This window comes from Balaenoptera physalus (assembly GCF_965194825.1).
Source record: "Balaenoptera physalus genome assembly, chromosome: 2".
NCBI lineage: Eukaryota > Metazoa > Chordata > Mammalia > Artiodactyla > Balaenopteridae > Balaenoptera > Balaenoptera physalus.
In genome coordinates this window covers 67,213,115-67,237,731 of record NC_138883.1, presented here as the reverse complement: position 1 = coordinate 67,237,731, position 24,617 = coordinate 67,213,115, and the positions used below count along the sequence as shown (strand labels likewise).

General features: G+C 39.3%; 1 protein-coding gene across 9 annotated transcripts in view; it reads left to right on the top strand.

The window, feature by feature from the left end:
* The window catches only part of LOC309656088 (uncharacterized protein), a 75,216-nt gene that overhangs the window by 20,001 nt on the left and 30,598 nt on the right, over window positions 1-24,617 (top strand). Inside the window, exon 3 of one of the 9 annotated variants that reach the window (XM_082452272.1) lies at window positions 11,512-14,250. The exons of the other annotated variants lie outside the window; for them this stretch is intronic. The gene's annotated coding sequence lies outside the window, so the exon portion shown is untranslated. Of the gene's footprint in view, window positions 1-11,511; window positions 14,251-24,617 lie in introns of those variants that run through there. 9 annotated transcript variants of the gene reach the window in all.

Sequence of the window (24,617 nt, the reverse complement as noted above, 5' to 3'; positions counted from 1 at the left end):
ATCATCCAGTTAAAAGATTTTGTCACATAATTTTTGGTAACTGATCATAAGCTTTTTTTTTCCCCATAGTGCTACATAACCATATTTAAAATAACTGAATAATATTCCATTCAGCGTATGGATGAACCAATGTTCACTTTAACCATTCCAATAGGCTGCTTCCATTTTATGCTGTTGTTACTGATATTATAAATAACACTGAAATGACTATAATTTAAAATACAGCTTTTTTTAGTATACTTTTTTTTTTTTAAGTATTTGTTTTTATTTATTTATTTATGGCTGTGTTGGGTCTTTGTTTCTGTGCGAGGGCTTTCTCTAGTTGTGGCAAGCGGGGGCCACTCTTCATCGCAATGCGTGGGCCTCTCACTATTGCGGCCTCTCTTGTTGCGGAGCACAGGCTCCAGGCGCGCAGGCTCAGTAGTTGTGGCTCACGGGCCCAGTTGCTCTGCGGCATGTGGGATCTTCCCAGACCAGGGCCCGAACCCGTGTCCCCTGCATTGGCAGGCAGATTCTTAACCACTGCGCCACCAGGGAAGCCCTAGTATACTTTTTTAATTTAAGGTGATTTCTATCAAATACAAAATTTATATAAAGCATATATGAACCGCTTAAAGGTTAATAATAAAATGAACCGCTGAGTATCCACTTCCAACTTAAGAAATAAAACATTGCCTGTAACTTAGAAGCCTACCTGTATGCTTCTCTTTGGTTGCATCCTGTTCTCTTTCTCTCCTACAAAAATAACCACTAGCCCAAATGTTTTGTTTATGACATATTTTTTTTTTATATTTTAGATTTTTCCTTAGATTATTTCTAAGAGAATTTAATAATTAATGTAAATGGGGTTACATGTTTATCAGGGCTAGTTTCTGATGTTGGTAGAGCATTGGCTTACATTTCTCCTTCAGAAATTGTCAGGCTTGACACACCCCAGTAGGCAAGGCAGGCCCACAGACCAAAGAAAAATTTGCCTCCTAAGGAGGTGCACCCTGTGACAGCTCCCTGCAGTATGAAGATATTATGGATTAGGACTGAGAACCTTTATCGTAGAGAGAGATGATTCTGGTTTACCCACATAAAGGTTACCCTCCATCCTCCCAGTCCTTTCTCCATTCCCAGTTATTTTGGTTTTAATTTATTATTTGTATGTTGTTATTTTAATCACTCATTCATTTAAAGCAGTCAGTTCTTTTTGTTCAACATATTGGTGTCTGTCTTCTGGAATAAATGCCAACATGTTTATGTTCAACTTTACCTAACCCCAAGGAATCAGATTGGTCAGATTGATCTTCTCAGTTTTGAAAATGGAGAAACTAAAAAATTTGAAAATAATTGGCCAATAATAGAACCAATAAGGATGGTTAGCTTTTAGGTCAATAGGAAAAATCCCAGACTAGTGTTTCTGATCACCTGCATCAGAATCAGCTAAGATATTTAGTAAATTCAGAGATTCCTGAATTCCACTTGAGACCTACCAAATCATAATCTCTAGATTTAGAGGCCAGGAATCTATAGTTTATTAAGCACCCCAGATGACTTTTCAGTACCCCAAAATTGAGAAGTACTACCCTAGATCAGGAGCTGCAACCAAAGAAAAGTGCTTTAGTAAATATTCCCGTATTCTCTAGTGTGTTTCTATTTGTTTAGCACTGAGATGTGGGGTTGGGTGACCACATAGCAGTCCTTTCTGTGGGAACCCATTGTGATGTATTTTGCTGGATGAGAGTGGAAAAACCCAGTTCTTTATTCCACTACTATTAGAAATTTTAATATGAGAGAAAGAAGTCTAGGAATCACCTTAATTATTTATAGCAAATTAGCAGTAGATTTTCATTGACCATGGCCAAGAACAAGAATGAGATACAGGAGGGAAGCAAGTGAAGGCATTTTGCCTGAAGCAAAGACAAGGGTTCAGTTACAGTTTGTGCAAAGCACACTTTGTTTTCTTCTCAGTATTGAGTACTGCTCCTGTCTGTGACCTTGATACTCAAAACTGTTTTGCATGTAACCATTGTCCTGCATAGCACTGGTTCTACAATAATCTTTGAAGCAGAAATCTTTATGGTTTCACCAAGTCTGGAGGCACTTATAAAGAAGAGAAGTGGGGGAAAATAAGTTGTTGAAAGGAAAAACTAAAAGACAAGAGTTGGAGAAATGATATAAAGGTAGGTATAGAAAGTTAAGCGGAGTCAGGAAAGAAGTATCACAAGGAATATGGGAGACACTGCCATTCTTCAAATTCATCCTCAATTAATGTAGCTTGAGATATTGCTAAGCAAAACCCTTCTGAGAATTAAACCTGAGAACCTAGTTAATAAACATTTGCTGTCTGGAACAGTGAAGGAATTCCCTTTAGCTGAAAATCAATTGCTCTATGAAAATGATCATTACTAAAATAGTCACTGCTGGAACTACATGATATCTGACAGAGTTTCTCTGCCTTCTTTCATCTCATTTTTCTATCTATACTGTCAGAAATTTGCCATATTTACGAACCCAGCAATGATAATAGGAATATTACACATTTCAATATTTAATATGTTCAGACTCTCTTAAAATTTGAACATAATATTTAACCCAGAGAAAATGAAGTAGAGGTGAGCTAATTGGTGCAATGTCAAATATGCTGCGAATATACTAAGAATGTCCAATTGTAGAAATAAGAATAATAGTAACAATATGAATAAGGGGGAAGAACCAAACAGTAAACTATATGCATATCTTGCGTTTTATGAGGGTTATTAAAATAACACCTTAAATCAGAACATCATATTCAAGATATCTTTTTAATGTTTATTTGGGTGCTTGATGATCTGCACTTTGGTTTAAGTTCTGTCTCTAGAATACAGAAATGTAACAGATTGATCTCAGTAATATTTATGGAGAGTAACTATGAAGACATGATAATATAATGATAAGTAGTAATTTAGGAGTTAAGGAATTTCAGACCAATAACCAAAACATCATACTAATCTATGAAACACCAGTTAAAGTTGGGATAAAGCAAGATTTCCCACTTTATTTAACCTTATAATGGGAATTCTAGACGTGGTTCAAAAACAGAAATCATATGTATACTTAGAAGAAATGATAGATGAATATGAATCTGTTGCCAGGTTGGAGTTTTCCTAAACAAAACAAAGAAACAAAAAGCCGACAAAGAACAATAATGGCAAATGAATGAAAATAATAACTTTGACTACATAAAAACGTAAACAAAATATTGAAGAATAACAAAATAAGAAATCAAAGTGACCTACAAATGTGAAAAAAATGTTTAAATCCACTAGTAATTAAAGAAATTCAAATAAAAACAATGAGATATTATTGTTCTACCATCAAATTGCTTGAGGTTTAGAATGATAAAAATATTCAGCACTGGGTAAGCACAATGAAATGCGAACTTTTTTTTTCCTTTTGGCCACACCACATGCGGAATCTTAGTTCCCCCACCAGGGATCGAACCCACGTCCCCTTTAGTGAAAGCGTGGAGTCTTAACCACTGAACTGCCAGGGCAGTCCCAAAATGCGAACTTTTGAACATCATTTGTGGCAATGCCCTCTTTGATGAGCAATTTGTTTCAAAACCCTTACAAATATACATACCCTTTGATTCAGTCATCCTTCCACTGGCATTTATTCTAAGGAAAAAAATAAGGGCATCAATAAAGATGAACAGGAATGTTCAGAACAGCTTTTTATACAATATTGAAAAATTGAAACAACCAAAATCAAGAGAATGACTAAGTATGTTATAGTTAATTCATAGGATACAATAATACTAAATGAGCATCAAAAATCATGTTTTGCTCACTAATGATATAAGTGAAAGCACTAAAAATAGTAGATAAATTCTGATTCCAATTTTTAAAAGTTTATACATATTTGTAGAAAAAGAATGGAAGATATATACTAAAATATTCATGATTGTTTTCTCCATGTGTTGAGATTGAGTTATTTTTACTTTATTTTATGCTTTTCTAAATTTCGTACAATAAACACATATAATTTTAAAAGCAAAAAATTTTTAGTTAAAGAACAGTAAGGGTTAACCCTCTTCATGAAGAGAATGGCATTCAAATCATTTCCTAAATCTTTTGCCTCTCACTCACAAGGAAATCTTGCTTCTAAGCAGATCCTGATCTATATGAAAATAGGAGCTGTTTTAGATATTTAAAGTTTTCCTGAGAGAAGAAGCAGAAGATAATACAATGAGTAGCTTCTTCACCTGAAAGAAATTTTATTCCATGCTAGACTACACACACAGATACACACACGCACACACACACACACACACACACACACTCCTATGCCTAGATCCTTCTGAACTCCAGATAGCATTTGAACCACAGAGAATAGTAGAGGTTGTGGAATACACAGACCGTAAACTTCCTTAAGGATCTTCCTAATACTAATTCTAATTCTGAAGCTGGCACCTGTCCTCAACACTTGAATTTTGGTGAAATGCTATGGACAAAGCAAACTTCTCTGTTAATGATAAACTCATGGAGTTATTATTATTTTTTTATAGAAGTATAGTTGACATACAGTATTAGTTTCATGTATACAGTATAGTGGTTTGACATTTATATACATTACAAAATGATCTCCACAATAACTTGTAGGGGAGCAAAATTTGCCACCCCAGATTGTGTTTCTTTGGCATGAGGATTCATTTAGGCTGATTTATTTTTTAATTTTAAAAAAAATTTATTTATTTTATTTTATTTATTTAATGTTTGGCTGCACTGGGTCTTTGTTGCTGCACGCGGGCTTTTCTCTAGTTGCAGCAGCAGGGGCTACTTCTTCATTGCGATGCACAGGCTTCTCACTGCGGAGCATGGGTTCTAGGAGCATGGGCTTCAGTATTTGTGGCACGCAGGCTCAGTAGTTGTGGCACGTGGGCTCTAGAGCGCAGGCTCTAGAGCGCAGGCTCAGTAATTGTGGCACATGGGCTTAGTTGCTCTGTGGCATGTGGGATCTTCCCAGACCAGGGCTCGAACCCGTGTCCCCTGCATTGGCAGGCGGATTCTTAACCACTGCGCCACCAGGGAAACCCTAGGCTGTTTATTTTTAAGGCTGAAAAGTCTCAAGAAGAACCTTTGACCTTCCCCCTAACTGCCTAAAAGAATGCGGATAGAGGGAGGACCTGTTTCAGGAAGTGAGCTATTACCTAAGACAGCTACAGTATGAACTAGGTGTGTGGACAGGGAGAATCCTAGCAAAGTCTGTTTGTTAAAACTCCTCTCTGTCCTATTGTCTCAGCATGGCCTAGCAAACATTTGTTTACCAAACACTTCCTTTTCCATCTCCATGTCAACTGTCTTCCTCCCCTTTGAGGTCCCAAATCACTGCCCCCAGCATCCTCTTTTGTCTTTAGCTGAGGTTGGTATTTAAGGTGAGGGATATGGCCATTTTGGTGAGTTACTCAGTTCCCCTAGATCTCTCCCATTTATACATTGTATTAAACTTTTGCTTGATTTTCTCCTGCTAATCTATCTCAGGTCAATTTAATTCTTTGACCAGCCAGAAGAACCTAGAAGGATAGAGGAAAATTTTTTCCTCCCAGACAAAGTTTAGTACCACCTGACACCATATAAAGTTATGGAATTATTATCAAAGATCTAACCAGGATGTATTAGACTCTTAATGATAAAGGAATAGGAGGTGTAGAGGAGGAAAAACTTTTCTTGACCCTCATAAGGTCCCTGGCTGGGCCTGAGTATTAAACTGACAAAGACAGATTAGCAGGAGAAAAGCATACACATTTATTTAATGTAAGTTTTCATCACATGGGAGCCTTCATAAGGAAGTGAAGACCTGAAGAAACAGTTAAGCCTGAGAGTTTTTATACTAGGTTTGATAAAGCGAGGAAAGTCATGGAAAACTGTGATAGGATGAAAGGATATGAGCTCAGGGTAGTGAACTGGAGAAAGCCTAGCAAGGCCTATTCATCTGGATTCTTCTTGGTGTCCCTCCACCTTCAGAGATAAGGATGCTTCTTTCCTCTGAGTATAGGGAGGTCTTCTTTCACATGAGGGTCTTATGACCTGCTTCAGGGGTAAGGGGGGAGGTCAGATAGTCCTTCCTGCATTTGCCATTTCTAAAATTCCTTCTTAGAATATTCAGTATGCCGAAGAACTGTATTTTGAGGTAACGTGTTCTGAACCCTGTGAGAGGAATGTAGAAGGCCCTCTGGTGTCTTGATTTTCACCTGTGCCAGTACATATCCAAGTTTTCTCTGGTCTCTAGTGAGAATGTCTGAGTAAGATTCACAACTCTCATTTTTGAGGGGAAATCTCTTCTGAGAGTATATCCAACCTACTATTTTTTAGTTTTACCATAGCTCTTCTTTTATGAAAGTATGGTGATATAGTAAGTGATATGTTGGCTTTTTTTAAAGCTCTTATATGTCAAAATAAAAAGTTGGCAACCCTGTGCCTATTTTCTCCTACCACCTCCAATTTTTCTTTGGAAATCTGAAACCAGATTCAGTAAGTTCCTTGTAAGCCTCTTTGGGTCAACTTCTACTTTTCAACTTATCATAGGAAAACAGCAGCTGGGCTTTTCAGCCTTAATTGATCATTGAGTCCACCACTATAATAAAAGAGAAAATCAGAAATCACTATCACTTCTGGATGTCTTGTTAAAAGAAGCCAGACCCAGAGAGTGGTTCAATCATTATAAACAGATTTTATTCAAGAACTATTGCAATAGGGGAAGAGAGACTTTGGTATAGAACTGGGCTCAGTTCCAAATACAGTGTGATCAAGTGAGGATTTATAGCCAAGGAAGAGAGTGAGAGTCAGTGGACGGCAAATCACTAAGAGGAAACATCAGGGGTAAGGAGGGATTCTGGCTAAACTGACTTAATAGGATTCTTGCTGAAGGTAAGCCAGGGTGATCAGATATCAAGGGTGTGGGATACTCTCTAAAGTGACTTAACAGGATTCTTGCTAGAAGTGGGTGATGCAAAGACAGACATGGAAATCCAAAGGTTAAGGCCTAGTCGAGAAGAGTATTCAGAGGACCCCGACTAAAGTTTGGTCAAGGAGAGAGTCCTTGTCAGTCTCTCATTAAGAAGAACGGGGCTTCCCTGGTGGCGCAGTGGTTGAGAGTCTGCCTGCCAATGCAAGGGACACGGGTTCGAGCCCTGGTCTGGGAGGATCCCGCGTGCCGTGGAGCAACTGGGCCCGTGAGCCACAATTACTGAGCCTGCGCATCTGGAGCTTGTGCTCCGCAACAAGAGAGGCCGCGATAGTGAGAGGCCCGCGCACCGCGATGAAGAGTGGTCCCCACTTGCCGCAACTAGAGAAAGTCCTCACACAGAAAAAACGAAGACCCAACACAGCCATAAATAAATAAATAAATAAATAAAAGAACGTGAATTTCTTTAAAAAAAAAAAAAGAAGAACGAAGATGCTACAAGGGGATGAAGGCCTGGTAATAAGCAGTTACTTCAGAACAATATCTGTCCACCTTTCCACTGGCACCCCTCCATACAAAAGTAAATTAATTTCAAAATATACTCAACACAAGGGTAGAAATGCCTCCAGATTAGCGTAAAATAGCTAACCTCTTATAAAAAATTCTTATGTGTATGTATATCATTATTTCTAATTTGTCTGTGTGGTTCTCTAGGCTTGGGTTCAATTCCTCATTCTGCCACTTAAAACCTGCATGGTCAATTAATCTCTCTGAGCCTATTTCCTCATATATAAAATGGGAATAATTAGTTTGGCGTTTTTTATCTCACACTATACTTGTGAATGTAAGATAAGAAAGAGTAGATAGAAACTCTTTGTAAATTGTAAAGTGCAATGTGAATGTGTTATAATTTTAAAAATGCAGACAAAATGCATTTTTTTCTCACAGCAAACCATCTTTTATAATTAGAATACTTATTAAAATTTCGGTGAAATCTTAAACCATCTTTGAGCTCAGTGGTTATATTAGGTAATAACCTTCTAGGACCAATGGCCACTCCAACAGATTTGGAAAATAACGTGATTATCTTCAGAAATATCCTCCTTTAAAGTGTTCTGCATCACATAGCCTTGTTAGGCCAACCATGGGAAATTGCCCTTTTTAGTAAGTCAAAATGGTAGAAAATCTGCGATTCCATATGAATCAACCTGTACTAATATATCAATGTATACAGGCAAAATTCAAAAAGAATCCAAGACCCGCTAGAAATCTCAGGGGCTTCTCATAAAGATCTCAGGTGTCCCTCCATGACTGCACAATGCTCAGATTTCTAGGAGCTGGATAAATGTTGCCGTTTTTATCTTAAAAATGAAAATAAACAGGCTACAGATTTGTATTTCTATCACATAATCAAGTTAGCACAAGACTCATTTTGATAACTTCTGCATCTTGTTCGGGCCTTTTTGCACAGCATGGTTGGTCAGTAAAAGTTTGTTGAATGGACTTAACCACTCAGAGTTGCAGAACTGCATGTCCAATTGCATGCTATTGTGAGGGTTCTACTGGTTCTTTAAACTTATTATCATATGTCCAACCAGTTCCTTCTCCAGCCTTTTCTCAAACCAGGATATAAGCCTGAAATTCAGCTCTCTGTATTTTTCAAGTTTCCACCTCAAATCATCAGTCAAGTTCAATCCATTCTACCAACTCAGTGTCTTTCCCATTCATTGGGTCTCTCATTGCTTAGTTCAAGTCCTTTGCAAGTTTGCTTGAGCAATTGCAGACTTCAAACTGCTCTTCCTGTCTCCAGGATTGATTTCTAACGTTCTGCCTAAAGGGTCATGCTTTGTTTGTTACCAAGTCCAAGCTCGCTCTGCTTGCCGCACGACAGGCCGATAAATCGGGAGATGAGTGTTGAGGCAAGGAATAGCGACTTTATTCGGAAAGCCGGCAGACCAAGACGATGGCAGACTAGTGTCCCCAAAAAGCCATCTTATCGGGGTCTGGATGCCAGTTTCTTTTATAGAACAGAGAGTGGGAGGAGGTGAGGAAGTAAAGTAAAAAGGCCATTAGTTTCGCCTGGCTTGGCCAGCATCAGGGAGGGGATGTGTTAATTTCTTCTTTTCTGCAGCCATTCACAGGTAGGCGGGGTCAGATTGTCTCCCTGTGAGCTGAAGAAAGGCACTTTAGTTTAACATTCAGGCAGAGGGGCAGGGTTCCCTGAGGCAGGCCATTATGTATGATTATAATGACAAAAGCAACAAAAAGCAAAGGTTAAAGTCAAAGAAACAGATCCAACATAGAGCCAGATTTTGCCCTTCACTGTTAACATGTTCACTTTATATCTCCTGTAGCATCCAAAATAGGATTTCAATAAATGTTTGTTGAATGAATGTCTGCAATTAAGAATCAGGAGATGCAGAAAGGGTCATATATGTCTGGAAGTTCTTTTATATATATGGTACTATACATCAGTTCATTTAATCTTTACAACAACTCTTGATGCAGACACAAGATTTACTTTCTATTTAAAAAATTTTTATTGCACTAACATTGCTTTATAACAACAAGATTTATTAATCTTGTGTGTGCGTTCTTCCCTCTTTGATCTTTAGAGAGAATTTTGTCCTTCCCACTTTAGTTTCTTCCCTCTCCTCCACTTCTAGGAAGAATTTTCTCTGTTCTACTCTGGTTCTTTGGGCTTTTTTTGTTTTTTGGTTTTTTTTGACAACCTAATCATTTAAAAATATATATTACTTAAAAGGGTGAAGATTGAGAATTACCTGGCAGTCCTTTTTTTGTTTTTTGGGTTTTTTTGACAACCTAATCATTTAAAAATATATATTACTTAAAAGGGTGAAGATTGAGAATTACCTGGCAGTCCAGTGGTTAGGATTCTGTGCTCTGACTGCCGAGGGCTGGGGTTCAATCCCTGTTTGGGGAACTAAGATCCCACAAGCCATGTGGCACAGCCAAGAAAAAAAAAGAGTGAAGATTGAGAGGGATTCTAATTTAATTTATTCTGGAAAAAAATCTAAAGGGGAAAAATATCAAGTTGCTGGTAATCCTTTTCTTGAGTCACTGAGCACTCAAGTTAAACTGACATGACTTTGGCGCCAGATCTATGGGGGTTGAGGCATTTTTAAGATCCATCTTTGGAGAAAAATTAACTTGACAAAGGCTCTGCCGAATTTCAGATGATGTGATTCAGGTTTAAGAGAATGGAGAGGAGGAATCTGCATAGGTCCAAGCAGGGGGGAAGCAGGGTAGAATGTTGGCTTGCAGCAGGGTGGGGGGGCGGGGTTCCTTTGTTATGGAGAATGCAGTCCAAGGGCAAATTGGAGAGAATTTGAAATTGGAAATAATATTCATAATAAAGAATTAAGGGGGTGGGGGAGGGAGAAAGAAGGTACAAATAAAACACTAGCCAAGCTGACTAGGGATAAGGAGGGATTTGTGGAGGTTTAGAGAATGGGCTTTGGAGCAGCTTTGGGAGAATGAGAAAGAAGAAAAAGGAGGGTTTTAAGTATTGCTGTGGGTGACAAATTGGATCTTTTAAAAAGGATGTTCTTTGAGAAAGGCAAGTAAAAAGATGGGAATTCCTCTTGAAAGAGTTTTGGCTACTGGGCCTTGTTTCTTTCAGTATGAAATTGAGCCATGTGGAATCCACACTGAACAGAAAACTAGGGCTTGGAGAGCCAACCTTTTACTAACATCACACAAACAGTAAAGGGCTAAGTCAGAATTTGAATTTTTATTTTTTTAAATTAATTAATTTACTTATTTAAATGTATTTATGTATTTATTTTTCGCTGAGTTGGGTCTTCATTGCTGCACGTCGGCTTTGTCTAGCTGTGGCGAGCGCGGGCTACTCTTCATTGTGGTGCGCGGGCTTCTCATTGTGGTGGCTTCCCTTGTTGTGGAGCACGGGCTCTAGGCGCGTGGTCTTCAGTAGTTGTGGCACGTGGGCTCAGTAGTTGTGGCTCTTGGGCTCTAGAGTGCAGGCTCAGTAGTTGTGGCGCACGGGCTTACTTTCTCCGCAGCACGTAGGATCTTCCCGGACCAGGGCTCGAACCCGTGTCCCCTGCCTTGGCAGGTGGATTCTTAACCACGGTGCCACCAGGGAAGTCCCTAAGTCAGAATTTGAACCCAGGCCTCTGCAGTTTCAAAGTCTGTCAGTTTTTCATTCCCACATGCTGCTACCTGTGGTTCAGAAATCTGTTGAATCACATTTCTACAAATTCCATTGAAATTGTGATAGGAAGCCATGTTCCTAGTAGTTGTTCCTCAGTTATGAGCTTTCTACCTGAGAATCTTTTTGTTTCAGGGATGGTGGGTGGTCAGTTAGTGAATCCTTTCCTTGCCCTGCTACTTTCTGGTTTTCGTTTATAATTTCTAGTTCAGTCTTTCTACTTAAGAACATCCCCTGATTTAAAAGACCTTCAGAGATACACCAGAAAGTAACACAACATTGTAAGTTAACTATACTTCAATAAAGTAAAAATTAAAAAATATATATATATGTATATATGCAAAAGACCTTCAGAGAAATAATAATTTCAAAACCTAAACTCTCCCCAGGGATAAAAGAGGAAACATCTCTGCAAGTGTGACCTATTTACAAGCATCACAGGCTCCCACTCTGTCTGGGGAGGTGACAGTATTTTGAATCATAAGGAAATGGAAAGATCTGAATTTAAAAGACTCTAGGATACATTGTCTCAAGAGTTTGGAAATATAAGAGTCATTGGCATATAAATACCATTAGAAACATGGACAAGATGAAATAATCATAACTGTGATAAAGATGAAGAAGATGATGATGGTGATACCAGCCATTATTGAGTGCTACTTGGAGCAGGCACTATGCAAATTGCTTTACATGTGTGCTAGATAATATTTTGAGATATTAACTTTTCTTTCTCTTTTTCCCCATCCTAATCAGGCAGTTAGTTCTTTTCCTCAGAGGAGGTATCAACACAGATAATAAAAGTGGCCTAGAAGTTTCTCTGTCTTTTGCTTACCTTGAGCCTTTAGAAGAACTTGGAGAGTTTATGAAGGTAAAAGGGAGAAGTAGATTTGTAAGAATAGCTAGAACAGTGGTTCTCAAACTTCTTGATCTCAGGACCTCTTTATGTTCTTAAATATTATTGAAAACCAAAAAGTGCTTTTGTTTACATGTTACTTTCAGATAATTTGTGGATATTCTTTTAGGGTATGTTAAAGAGAAAACCGCAGGCCCCAAATGGTGTCACTTATGCTGAAGCTTATGATACCAAACCTAGATTAAATACCTGATGTAATTGTAGTTTTGACTTTACCCAGGAATGTAATCTTATTCTGCCAGTCTGGAATTTTCTAGTCAGCACCAGTGAGGTAGTCAGTCACATGGGTCCTCTCTATATCCCCCTCCTCCCCAGAGAAAGGAAGAACAGGTAATCTGCGTGATAGACCCTCATCCTTCCCCTAAAAGAAGGTGACCTGGCCTGAAACAATCCTTTCTTTTCTTTTGTTAATAGCTTCCTTGCCCCACCCTCCTTCTGCTTTTAAAAACCTTCCATTTTGTTAAACCCATCAGAGTGCCCTTCTGCTTTCTAGGCGGGATGCCCTCCAATTCATGAATTGTTGAGTAAAGCCAGTTAGATCTTCAAATTTACACAGCTGAATTTTTTTTTTTTAAACAGGTACTATACTAAAACTCAACAAGTGGTAATTTCTTTATAGTCTAGTTGCAGTGTGGAATCTGAAACCAGATAAATGAACTTTTTGTCTACCGTTACCTTAAAATCCATTCATCTGTGTTGTACTTAGAATGGATCCTCTACCCTTGCATGAATTTGCTCGCCATTCAGAAAAATATTGGCTCACTGAGTGAGTTATACAGATCTTCCAAATGTTAACATCTTTCACTATATAATATTAAAAGATGACATTGGTTGTCACCATTGATCTCATCAGAAAAGTTGTTAACACATCAGGAAGCTGTACAGGTTTTCCAAAAATTCTATATTTTATCATTGGCAACAAATGTTGTCACTTGCTTATTTCTTTATTTTTAACTAGCAGGCTCACTTTGTTCCTTTGGTAGAAAATACCAGCTTAAAGCCCAGGGGCAAATAAGATGGCTGTCTGTTAGTAGTTCTTTTAATTAAAATGAAAAAAGGCGCTAGTTTAGCTCACAGCTCAATTGATCTAGTCCGTTGTGGCAGAAGTGCAATGTAGCAGAAGGACATTCTGTGTATTTCCTATTTCACCACACAGTCATATTAAAAACGTGTATACAAGGGTCAAGATTTAATAAAAATAATAGTTTTTACTGCTTCATCAAGGTCATTCTTAAGTGAAACTGTTTTGTTCTTTACTGCAAGTGTGTGGTAGAAGAGAATACAACTGTTAGTATACTAACAGTTTGGTACTGCTGGGGAGGAAAAACTTTTCCTGTACCCTTTTAGATTCTGTGCTTGAGAGTCTTCAGAGTAAATTCACAAACAACAAGTTAGCGAAAGAAAAGACAGATTTTTATTCAAGTAAGGATACACTGGAGTTCACAGAAAATGTGACTCAAAGAGGTGGAATTTGGATGGAATTAGAATTTGGGACATATATAACACCTTATTAAGGGAAAGAGAGAGAAACGCACTTAAAGGAAAATGGTTGACTTCTTAATAAGGGTCTGGGGAGAAAGGGCACTGAGGGGAAAACAAATGATCTTTTGGAAAGATGAATGGGCTCTTAGGAGAAAGTCTGTGTAGGGGTGGGTGTGGCGACTTCTCATCTACAGGGATAATAGTTGCTCCAGGGCAAGGGATTTATGACAATTGAGTTTTTTTTTTTTTAATAAATTTATTTGTTTATTTGTTTTTATTTTTGGCTGTGTTGGGTCTTCATTGCTGCGCATGGGCTTTTCTGTAGTTGCCGCGAGCGGGGACTACTCTTCGTTGCAGTGCGTGGGCTTGTCATTGCGGTGGCTTCTCTTGTGACGGGGCTCTAGGTGCTTGGGTTTCAGTATTTGTGGCATGCGGGCTCAGTAGTTGTGGCTCGGGGGCTTAATTACTCCGAGGCATGCGGGATCTTCCCGGCCAGGGCTCGAACCTGTATCTCCTGCATTGGCAGGCAGATTCTTAACCACTGCGCCACCAGGGAAGTCCCAATTCATCAGTATTTTAAATGATAAACTTTGTGTTCGTGCAAGAAAATTCAGCAGTAAAGAATGGTATAACATGATTTCCTGGTCCCAGTCCTTACTCACCATTAATAGTTTCTTATATATCCTTCTGGAAAATGTCCATGCTTATAAAACCAAATACATGCACACACACATACATGCTTCAACAAATAAAAAAACTTGTGTACAAATAAATATATATGATCTATTAATAAAATCATAAATAAGAGCATAATATACATTCTATTCTGCAACTTTTTTTTAACAATTAAGTGTTTGTTGGGCATTTTCACACAACAGTACAATTGATTTGCTACATTTAAAAAATTAATTTCATATTATTGCAATATTTATATTACTATGCTTTAACCATAGCCTTAGCAATGGACATTTATGTTGCTCATATATATTTTTAAAAATAGGTATTACTTAAAAAAAATAGGTATCACTTAATTGGCCTCCAATATGTTACACCAATTTACACTCCTATCAATGGCATATGTGCATGCCTGTTTCTCAGCACCCCAGTTGTCACTGAGGATTATCAAAACTTTAAAAAATAGATTTAAAAATTTATCTAAGTCTGTCTTTTGCAGTAGAAATGTATATGCATTGGAAATGCATGAAGTCAGCACATTTACCTGAGTAAACAAATTGTAGAGTCCCACATCAGTGTAAGAATAAGGTAGTGGGGAGTCATTAATTTGTTTCTCTGGTTTATTTTCCTAAGATTTGGGACTTAGAAAGCATTTTCTCATACAGTGCTCCAAATGGTGAGTGGGTTCACAGGCTAGTTGGGGATGTTATACTATAGACGGTACTAGGCCTCTAATTCCAGCTTCCAGGGTACTTGTAGTTAATATCCCCAAAGTATAAGGCTGTGCTGGTAGTTTGAGACTCTAATCACTGTTTAACCATGTTTTGTTTTGTTTTGTTTGGAATACATTCAGACATCCAATTTGGGAGGTCAGAAACGCACTTCCCCTCTATTGTAGTTATATAGGGCATACCCACCACCTTACCTCTCCTACCTTCCTCATACTGGGAGACAAGTCTTCCCCAGAGTTTTGTATCTCGGCAAGGGGACATGCCATCTTACACACTACCCTTGACTGAAGGTGAAGCAACCTGAGAAACACAGACTATTCAATGGGAGAAGGGAGAAGAGGAGTGAAGGAGGTAGATAAAAATCCCCCTTGGCTATGGAGAAAAGGCAGAGGGTTTCAGTTCCCTTGTTTGAGGCAAAGATGGCACAGAGCCCCAGGAATAGGCTTAAAATAGTGATCCTGGCAGGGCATACAAGACTTCTGAGATTGATCAGAAAAGCTTCCAGCTTATGAGGTCTCCAATGTCTTTTTTCAGCCAGCAACTGGAATAGCAAGGTAAGTCATTTTTCCAATTTCTTGATATACTTCCTATCAACAAATAGTTTTTTCAGACTTCTTGGGTGAGAAAGCAGAGTTCTCTCCTACGTTGGGGGGAAGGAACCTGTTTCCTGGAAATAGCTCTGCTGCCATATTTCACCAGAAATACCTCATAGCCTCATTGGTTGTATTTCTTAAGGCTCTGATGAAGTTCTATGTTCTCAGAAAGAGGGGACAAGTAAATACAAGTCCACTTCGACGTTCTGAATTCCTGGGTGCGGGAAGTATAGTACGTATACTCTCATCTCTATACGCACCGCAGTATTTGTTTCTGGCACTGAGAAACAGCATTCATTGAGCCCAGAAACACTTGGATTTTGTACAACTTTTTTTTTTTTTTTTAACGAATCCTTATCTTAAAATGTCTATCAACTTTTTTTTTACTTTTTACATTTTTATTGTCTCTTTTAATCCTTTAAAAATTGAGGAATAATTGACTATCAACTAGTTTTTTTTAATACATTTATTTTATTTATTTATTTGTTTTTGGCTGCATTGGGTTTTGTAGCTGCATGGTCTTTCTCTAGTTGCAGTGGGTGGGGGGGGGTTACTCTTTGTTGCCGTGCATGGTCTTCTCATTGCGGTGGCTTCTCTTGTTGCAGAGCATGTGCTCTAGGCACGTGGGCTTCAGTAGTTGTGGCACGCGGGCTCAGTAGTTGTGCCCCACAGGCTCTAGAGCGCAGGCTTAGTAGTTGTGGCACACGGGCTTCGTTGCTCCATGGCATGTGGGATCTTCCCGAACCAGGGATAGAACCCATGTCCCTTGCATTGGCAGACAGATTCTTAACCACTGTGCCACCAGGGAAGCCCTCAACTAGTTTTTAAAATTTAAAATCACAACTTTTGGTAGCAGGTTTAAAAAAACGAATTAAAGCTAAGTATTAAAGAAATTCAGGTGGCCATCAAATATTTGCCCTCCAAAAAGAATTCCAGGCCTAACTGATTTCATTAATGAGTTCTACCAAACCTTCAAAGCATACTTACTCTCTATCTTATGTAAACTGTTCTAGAAAATAGAAAAGTTCAGAAATGGCCAGTTCATTTTGAAGGCCAAAGTCTTTTTTTCATTTGTTCATTCATTCATTTATTTACATATTTTTAAAATTGAGGTATAATTGACGTATAATATTGTATAGTTTTATATAATAGGTGTTGTACACCTGTTAGTTTCAGGTGTAGAACATAGTGATTTGATATTTGTATATATTGTGGAATGATCACCACAATAATTCTAGCTAATATCTGTCACCATATATAGTTGCAAAAAAATATTTTTTTTCTCGTGATAAGGACTTTTCCAGAGGCCAAAAGTCTTGATTCAAAAACCAGATAATGGACTACCCCGGTGGCGCAGTGGTTAAGAATCCGCCTACCAATGCAGGGGACGCGGGTTCTATCCCTGGTCCGGGAAGATACCACATGCCTTGGAGCAACTAAGCCCATGCACCACAACTACTGAGTCTGAGCTCTGGAGCCCGTGGGCCACAACTACTGAGCCCACGTGTCACAACTACTGAAGCCCACGCACCTAGAGCCCATGCTCTCACCGCAGTGAGAAGCCCATGAACCACAATGAAGAGTATCCCCTGCTCGCCACAACTAGAGAAAGCCCACACGCAGCAACAAAGACCCAACGCAGCCAAAAATAAATAAAAAATAAATAAATTTATTTAAAAAAAGATAAGGACAATACATGAAAAGAAAATTATTGACCCCAAACACTTATGAATGTAAGTGCAGAAAAACAAAAAAATCTAAATAAAGTATTAGCTAAACAAATCCAAAAACGGTATTTAAAAAATCATACATCAAAATCTAGTAGTTTATTCTAGTAAAGCCATACTGGTTCAAAAGTGGAAAATCTACCAGTGTAATTTACCACATTAAGAAACTAAAGTAGAAAAATCATTATCTAAATTGAGAAAGAAACACTGGATAAGTCTTAGTGCCTATTTATGATTTTTTTAAAAAAGCAAGAACTCTGAGACTTCCCTGTGGTGCAGTGGTTAAGAATCTGCCTGCCAATGCAGGGGACACGGGTGCGAGCCCTGGTCTGGGAAGATCCCACATGCCGCAGAGCAACTAAGCCCGTGCGCCACAACTATGGAGCCCGCGTGCCACAACTACTGAAGCCTGTGCGCCTAGAGCCCATGCTCCGCAACAAGAGAAGCCACCCCAATGAGAAGCCCCGCACACCGCAATGAAGAGTAGTCCCTGCTTGCTGCAACTAGAGAAAGCCTGCAGGCAGCAACGAAGACCCAACGCAGCCAAAACAAATTAATTAATTAATTAATTAATTATTTTAAAAAGCAAGAACTCTTAGCAAAGTTGGAGTATAGAGCTTTCTTAATTTGATAAAGATTTTATACCAATTTCAGACACGTCTTAAAGATTGAAAACAAATCCTTGTTAATTTACCATAGTGCTTGTAGGGGAGGAAAAATAATTTTTCCTCTACCCTTCTGAGTTCTTAGCTGAGACCCCTGAAATAAAAGGCAGATTAACAAAACAAAAGAAAAACAGGAGTTTATCAACACGTGTACCTCATGGATACATGGAAGATACCCAGGGAAAAAGAAGTAATCACTGAGGTGTCTTAGAATTCAGGATTAAATACCAATTTAATAGGGAAAGAGGATGGGAGATATAGGCATCTTAGGGATGGGTAAATGATTTTTAGGAAAGATGAATGGGCCTTTAGAAAAGTAAATGTGAGTGACAGTTTGTCTGGGTGTGGTTTCAATTTCTAGTCTCCTGTCCTGTGATAAGAGTCAATCTTCCCTGGTTGATTAAATTCGAAGGGTGGGGATTTATGACAACCGAGTTTCTTTTTGGAGGATCTGTCTTTAGGCAGATAAGGAGAGTTCAATGAAAGCCTCCCCCTGCATTTGCTGCTTTTCAAATGCTAACAGCTCAAAATAACCAATATACCAAAATGGCACATTTTGGAGTGGCATGTTCTGAACTCCTACAGTCATATTTTGGGGTGGCATTATTCTCCTACCCATCATGCTATAAGGAAGAGAAAAGTTATAGTAGTTTATTTTATCAGATTTCACATACAGGTTCTGTGAAGATGATTTGTAGAGTGTTGAAAACATAAAAACAGAAAAAATTGTTGTGGACTTTTGTCATTTTTTTTGGTTGTCCAGTTTCCAACTCTTCTTCCTTTATGGGAGAAATCCTTTATTGTTTATAATCATGTAGATGAGATGCAATGCTCTGCTTCCCACAGTGGAAACTTACGTGGGAACATCTTCCTTTTTCTTGAACCGTAGCCCTTCTGCAGCCAGAGTGAGATATGATCTTGGCTTAGCCAATGAGATGCTCCTGCCTGGACCCTACTCTAGCCAGATGGCCCATGATGGTTCGATTGTGCTAGCTGTGGCAGTGATCAATGGGGGCAATGTCCAGCAGCTTCCTACTTCTTGGTCTTCCAGAGCTGTCTTGACTCCTGCATGTCTTCTAAGTTTGGTGTTCCTTTCCCATTGACTTATTGAACCCATGAGAGCCTTCAGTAAATTCTCATTTTTCTTTTCATTTAAAGTTTTATGTATATGCAACTAAGAGCCTTGACTGATATACCTTTCTTTCTACCACCTAGAAGCAATTCAGTTAACGTTTTATTCTATTTCTTTCCATATTTTTGCTTTGCATTTTTTATAGAATTAAGATCAAGCTCTCTACTTTTTTTTTTTTTAAGAACAATAAACACCTTTATTACATGGGCTAAGATAGGAAGGAGGAGGACTCATTTGCCTTTCTGGGCCTTGATTTTCCTTAGATAGAACTCCAGCTCCTTGCCCTCCAGCACATAGCCATCTGCTTGGCCACACTGGCCTGGTCTAAAAGTGATGCATGCAAGAAGCTTGTCCTGCTGGAACTGCTCCTCTAGAAGACTGCTGATTTGAGCATTCTTTTTCCTTTCATCATATTTCTTCTGAATTTTCTTTGATTGTTTTTTGTTTTAAATCTCTTCTTCTTAGACATACAAATGGCCAACAAACACATGAAAAGATGCTCAGCATCACTAATTATTAGAGAAATGCAACTCAAAACTACAGTGAGGTATCCCCTCACACCCATCAGAATGGCATCGTTAAAAAATCTACAAACAGTAAATGCTGGAGAGGGTGTGGAGAAAAGGAACGCTCTTGTACTGCTGGTGAGAATGTAAATTGATACAGCCACTGTGGGGAACAGTATGGAGGTTCCTTAAAAAACTAAAAATAGAACTACCGTATGACCCAGCAATACCACTACTGGGCATATACCCAGAGAAAACAGTAATTCAAAAAGTGCACACACCCCAGTGTTCATAGCAGCACTATTTACAATAGCCAGGACATGGAAACAACCTAAATGTCCATCGACAGACAAATGGATAAAGAAGATGTGGTACATATATACAATGGAATATTACTCAGCCATAAAAAGGAATGAAATTGGGTCATTTGTAGAGATGTGGATGAATCTAGAGACTGTCATACACAGTGAAGTAAGTCAGAAAGAGACAAACAAATATCGTATATTAATGCGTATATGTGGAACCTAGAAAAACGGTACAGATGAACTGGTTTGCAGGCCAGAAATTGAGACACAGATGTAGAGAACAAACGTATGGATACCAAGGGGGGAAAGCGGCGGGGGGGTGGTGGTGTGATGAATTGAGAGATTGGGATTGACATATATACACTAATATGTATAAAATGGATAACTAATAAGAACGTGCTGTATAAAAAAATAAAATTCAAAAATTCAAAAAAAGAAGTTTCTTCCCAGGTAGAATTTAAAGAAGTTAAAAAACTCTCCTCAGCTCCATAGATGAGAGGTTAACAAACCCAAAGGCCAGGGGACAGGGCAGGTGGCCCAATCTTGCCAATTATGAGAACTTTGGCCACCTGCCAGGGTGGACAAAGCAAACCAGCACATATCTTTTAATTTCCTCACAGTCTATTAGGTAACATATAATAGATACTCTTCAACTGAAAGACTTTAAAGTCACATGCCTAGAGCCTTCTTATTTAGCCAGTCTCTCCCATGTTGACTTCGTATCACCAAAAATATCTCCTGTAGCTATTCATGCTATTAGATCCCTTTACTGCTGTTGTGGATATGTGTAAACAGGAATTTTCATTTGAGTCATGATTAGTCTCCAGATAATTAACTCATGAACTTGTGGCTAAAAGTTTCCTTTGTTAATAGCCTTAGATTCTGCTAAAGTAGAGCTAACAGAAAGGGGAGAGAAGTAAATTTGGTTGGGGGAAATACTACTATTTGGCACATACTTCTTAAACCAGTTTAACTTCATTTTACTGTATTTTTGATTGGCCAAGGGTGGGTAAGAGACTTTACATAACTGCTATCTTAATTTGTTGAGTTAGAGAAGTTCCTTGATTTCTTTCCTAAGTCCCTTAAATAGCTTGTATTAATCTAGCTCTTTTGACTTTCTCCATGTGCATTCATCCTATCCCCACTCAATAAGTATTTGGGGCTTGTGTTTTGGATCCAGTTGTTTAAGAATAACGACTGAGAAGGAAATTAGGCCATAATTCTAGAAGGTGAGATTGAAATAGGAGTTAATCTTAAGCATAAAGACAAAATGAAATCAGGCACACAGAAAAATGAGCAAGGTGATTATGAAATTTGCTTCTAAATTAAATATTAATCTACAGCAAGCTGCATCTCTTTTCAGAGTCAACTCAGGGCCAGCTGGCAACCTCTGTAGTCCTTTGCAGTGTGGTAAATCCACTCAAGACCTTGAGTTCAGCTGTCTTCCCTACTGATTCAAGTTAAGCTAGGATCCTTTTTTTGTTGTTGTTGTTTTTTGGCCGTGCCACCTGGCATGCGGGTTCTTAGTTCCCCGACCAGGGATCAAACCCGTGCCCCCTGCAGCGGAAGTACAGAGTCTTAACCACTGAACTGCCAGGGAAGACCCTAGGATCCTTTTCTTGAAACTCATGAAAATAGGACAACAGATTCAGTTGTCGACATTAGCAGTGGCAGTCACTCGCTCTGTTGCTGTTGGGTTTTTTTGGTTTGTTTGTTTTTTGTGTTAAAAAAATTTTTTTTAAGCTTTTATTAGAAAGTTGATTTCATGTGCTCTCCTGCTGGAATAAGTCTATATCTGAGGATGCTAAAAGCCTTGCTGCCAAGCCAGTTTTGAATATAGTTTAAACTGGGAAAGGAACCTTCATTGGGATGGTGGCCAAGAAGCTAGTCAGTTGTAGATATAGCTTAAAAGGTCATTAGCTCTCTTGCAAGAATGCTGGCAGCCTCAACATTTGCTACAAATTCCTCTCATTAATCCATTGTTTTTGAATTTCTTTCCCACTGAGAAACCCAAGAATGTCTCTTGCCTGAGTGTACCATTCTCAGCTGATCTGCTCCCCTGAGATGTTAGGAATGATGCCCTGCAGCATCCCCCATGAGTCACAGCTCAGGAGGCAGGAAGCCTTACAAGTGCTTTGCATATAGCCACTACCCTGTCTCTCTGTGACTCAGTCCACACTCTCAAAAGGTCATAGACAACATGCCTTGAGAAGCACCTGAGGCTTAGACCCAGAACTGTCAGAACCAGAAAGGGTCTCAGATAGCCTGTCCAAGAGGGGAACTAACCGTCCTGGCTCACCTGGTACTGAGTTTCCTGGGACACAGAACTTTCAGGGCTGAACCTGGGAATCCTAGACAAATTGGGATAGTTGGTCACACTATGCTCAACTATTTAGCAGAGAAGAAACTGAGGCCAGGAGGCTGACCTGCCCACACTGACAAAATTAGAATCCAGATCCATTGGTGCTAAGAGTTCAGTGCTCTTTCTATACTGGTACTTCCTTATATGCGCGTAGTGCATTGCACACTATAGGTACTTAAGTTTCTATTGTGGTTGTTTTATGAGTTCAAGGGAAGTGCTTTTCACAGATATGATCATTCCTAATTAGCAGTGATCTCAGTCAAGGTCATCATGAATCAACGGTCTCTACTTCTGGACTCTGAACAGAATAGAGTGAATGAAGGGGAGGGAAATGTAATGAACAATAATAGAAGTGGTTAAGAAAACAGAAGGACTGGGCTTCCCTGGTGGCGAAGTGGTTAAGAATCCGCCTGCCAATGCAGCCCTGGTCCGGGAAGATCCCACCTGCCGCAGGGCAGCTAAGCCCGTGCGCCACAACTACTGAGCCTGCGCTCTAGAGCCCGAGAGCCACAACTACTGAAGCCCGCGTGCCTAGAACCCGTGCTCTACAACAAAGAGAAGCCACTGCAACGAGAAGCCCGTGCACCACAATGAAGAGCAGCCCCCGCTCGCCGCAACTAGAGAAAGCCCACGCGCAGCAACAAAGACCCAACACAGCCAAAAATAAATGAAAGAAAGAAAGAAAACAGAAGGATTGTGCAAAGATGGAGAGACCTACGTGTACAGGTTGGCTGAGCACCACTGCAGCAGGGGACACGTAGAAATACAATATGGGGTATAAACACCAAAGAGAAGGGTACTTCATTTCCCTGTCCTCAAAGAGTGTGGTAATGACCATGTAATGAAAATTGTATCACCTGATGTTCATGGTTATATGTTTTCCAAGGACTTCAAAAGAACCTAACTCCCAGCAGTATTTGTCCTTCTAGGTCTGAGATCTGCCCTGTTTTTCTTACCAGTTTTCTCCCCTGGATACTGAGTTTTCAATAAAATAGCATAAATTACTAGGGATCATTAGTCTGTTATACCTAGATCTTCATGATCTCTTATCTAAATAAACACTGCTGTATCCCATTCAATGCTATAGTCTTCTCACCTGCAAGAGGCACTGGTGGTATCTGTATGAGGGAACAGAAAAAGCATTAGGAATGTGACTGGCTGATGATTAAGTCTAGAGAAATGACTGTTGGAAACAAGGGTCCTGGAACATTATTTATTGTGGCCATCTTCAGCAATTCATTTTGTGGGGTAGTGCTAGGCACTTGAATTCTTTTATCTGGGATGGAACTCAAGGAAGTGGCACATGGAAAGGGAGCAGCATAGACAAAATGGAAGTGACTAAGGTGTTTTGACACCCATTAAGATGGGTGTTAACTCTCAAAGTGGAAGCCAGATACCTACTTTTCTATTCCATCACACCTTTTCCTGCTGGTGACCAGAGACAGAGTTACCTTTTCTTCTGACTAATCCCTAAAAACACAGGTGAACAGAGGCATAGCTGACGTACTTTGTAAATACTTATTATAGTGTTAATCAGCAAATTTACTGCAGGCAGAGGTTAAGTGACCTCACAGCCATTCTGCTTTAGGCTGAAAGCCACAATGGGAGCTGACCTTAGTTAGGGTAGTGCTGCTCAAAAAATGGACTTGTGACCACCCATCAGAAGCAAGAAGCAAGATGAGAAACAAGCGTTGTTTAAAAATGCAAATTATTGGACCATACCCCAGACATTCTGAATCTGATTTTTTCTTTTTAAATAAACTTTACAATTCAGAATAGTTTTTATTTTTAAATTTTTTTGAAATTTACTTATTTTATTTTTGGCTGCCTTGGGTCTTTGTTGCTGCGTGTGGGCTTTCTCTAGTTGCAGCGAGTGGGGGCTGCTCTTCGTTGCGGTGTGCAGGCTTCTCATTGCAGTGGCTTCTCTTGTTGCGGAGCACGGGCTCTATGCACGCAGGCTTCAGTAGTTTTGGTGCGTGGGCTCAGTAGTTGTGGCTAACGGGCTCTAGAGCACAGGCTTAGTAGTTGTGGCGCACGGGCTTAGCTGCCCCGTGGCATGTGGGATCTTCCTGGACCAGGGTTTGAACCCGTGTCCCCAGCATTGGCGGGCGGATTCTTAACCACTGTGCCACCAGGGAAGCCCTAGAATAGTTTTAGATTTACAGAAAAGTTGTGAAGGTAGTACAGAGTTGCCATATACCAAACACTCGGTTTTGCCTGTTATTAACATATTACGTTAGTATGGTACATTTCAACTAGTGAACCAGTATTGATGCTTTATTATTAACTAAAGTTCATACTGTATTCAGATAGCCTTAGTTTATACCTGACGTCCCATTTCTGTTCCAGGATCCATCCAGAATATGATCCATTTTCATCTCCTTACGCCCTCCTTGGTTGTGAT